Genomic DNA, 2,500 nt, shown 5'->3' on the forward strand with positions numbered 1-2,500 from the left:
AACTTCATTTGCTCAGTATTCGAGGATGTCGAGGTGTTTGACAGTAACCTCAATGTGGTTGGTCTACAACAGATCGTTGATAATGTTTAGTGTAAGAAAATAACTGCAGATGCTGGTACAAATCGAAGGTATTTATTCACAAAATGCTGGAGTAACTCAGCAGGTCAGGCAGCATCTCAGGAGAGAAGGAATGGGTGACATTTCGGGTCGAGACCCTTCTTCTGAAACGTCACCCATTCCTTCCCTCATAGAAACATAGAAACATAGAAAATAGGTGCAGGAGTAGGCCATTCGGCCCTTCGAACCTGCACCGCCATTCATTAAGATCATGGCTGATCATCCAGCTCTGTATCCCGTACCTGCCTTCTCTCCATACCCCCTGATCCCTTTAGCCACAAGGGCCACATCTAACTCCCTCTTAAATATAGCCAACGAACTGGCCTCAACTGAGATGCTGCCTGACCTGCTGAGTTACTCCAGCATTTTGTTGATAATATTTATGTCAAGGAACTTGGGTAAAAGACTCTGTGCGATTACCCAATCTATTCCTCTCATGATTTTGTACACCTCCGTAAGATCACCCCTGTGGTCCAAGGAATAGAGTCCGAGGAATAAAGACCTGCGCAAAAAAATGTTGCAACAAATCAGCGGGTCAGGCAGCATCTGTGGAGGCAATGGACAGGTGACGTTTTGGGTCGGGACTGTTTTCGGTGAGTTACGTCATCGCATTCTGTAAGCCGAGGATCTTTTTGTCAGGCATCCAGAGATGGTATTTTCAGCCACACTGGCGCGCGACATTCCAAAGGCAGATGGAAGTCAGGATAGAGGCTGATATCACATTAATGTAGCTCATGGGCACAGTGCGACCGACACTGGATCCCACTACATCGAGCTTTTCAGACTCGGTGAGCCCTTACTTAGTACTACAACAGCCCCTCTGGGAGTTTGCAAGGCAACTTGCTGTGATCAAAGAAATGCCTTTGGGTTAACGCTGCAACAGAAAGGCTTTTTTACAACTTCCTCAACTATGTCACGCACACGCACACGCACACGCACACGCACACGCACACGCACACACGCACACGCACGCAGCCAACAGCTGCTGCACGAGACCTGAAGTGACTTGTGGGACAGCACTTGTTTTAGAAAGCAATGCAGCGTGGAAACAGGCCCTTCGGCCCACCAAGTCCAAGCCGACCATCGATCGCCCGTTTACACTAGTTCTATGCTATCCCACTTTCTCATCCGCTCCCTGCACACCAGGGGGCAACTATCTTACAAACCCGCACGTCTTTGGGACGTGGGAGGAAACCGGAGCAGTCGGAGGATGATGGCACTCCTTGGCTGCCCGTCGTCTGGTCTATTTTTGTAGCCGTATTGTGTATCAGAGTCCGCTTCAGCCAACGAGGAGAAATGAAAGAGCAGGGCCATCCCTCCCTCCGATCCAGGTCTTCAATGGCGCTCCCATTCCAAGTTCATCCGGAGTAAATGGGGAGTTGGGGGAGTGCAGCAGTGAATGAAGACATATAGGGGTTGACATCAATATAAGGGGAATTAGAGGAAACATATTCCCAATGTTGGGGGAGTCCAGAACCAGGGGGCCACAGTTTAAGAATAAGGGGTAGGCCATTTAGAACGGAGATGAGGAAACACTTTTTCAGTCAGAGAGTTGTGAATCTGTGGAATTCTCTGCCTCAGAAGGCAGTGGAGGCCAATTCTCTGAATGCATTCAAGAGAGAGTTAGATAGAGCTCTTAAGGATAGCGGAGTCAGGGGGTGCGGGGAGAAGGCAGGAACGGGGCACTGATTGAGAATGATCAGCCATGATCACATTGAATGGCGGTGCTGGCTCGAAAGGCCGAATGGCCTCCTCCTGCACCTATTGTCTATTGTCTATTGAGAGCACTGGTAAATGTGGGATTAGGGGAGGGCACTGATAAATGGGGAAATTGGGGGAGGGCACCAGTAAATGGGGAATTAGGGGTTGGCATCAATATAAGGGGGATTAGAGGAGGGCACCTGTAAATGGGGATTAGAGGAGGGCACCTGTAAATGGGGGGATTAGGGAGGGCACTTGTAAATGGGGGATTAGAGGAGGGCACCTGTAAATGGGGGATTAGGGGAGATAGATGATGAATAGAGCAAGAGGGCAGCTCAGTGGTGCAGTGGTAGAGCTGCAGCCTAGAGTTAGTGGTAGAGTTTGCACACTCCCTGTGACCACGTGGGTTTTCTCCGGGTGCTCTGGTTTCCTCCCACATCCGGCGCGGACTCCAAGGGCCTGATTCCCCACAGCATCTCTGAACTAAACTGAATGAGTGAGAGAGGGAAAGGGCAAGGGAGAGAGAAAGGTGTGAGAGAGAGGGAGGGGGAGGCTGGAAGACTGTAAGGAAGAGAGAGAGAGAGAGAGAGAGAGAGAGAGAGAGAGAGAGAGAGAGAGAGAGAGAGAGAGAGAGAGAGAGAGAGAGAGAGAGAGAGGGGGAGGCTGAAAGACAAAGAGAGAG

The sequence above is a fragment of the Rhinoraja longicauda genome, chromosome 5, assembly GCF_053455715.1.
Source record: "Rhinoraja longicauda isolate Sanriku21f chromosome 5, sRhiLon1.1, whole genome shotgun sequence".
NCBI classification, from domain to species: Eukaryota; Metazoa; Chordata; class Chondrichthyes; order Rajiformes; family Arhynchobatidae; genus Rhinoraja; species Rhinoraja longicauda.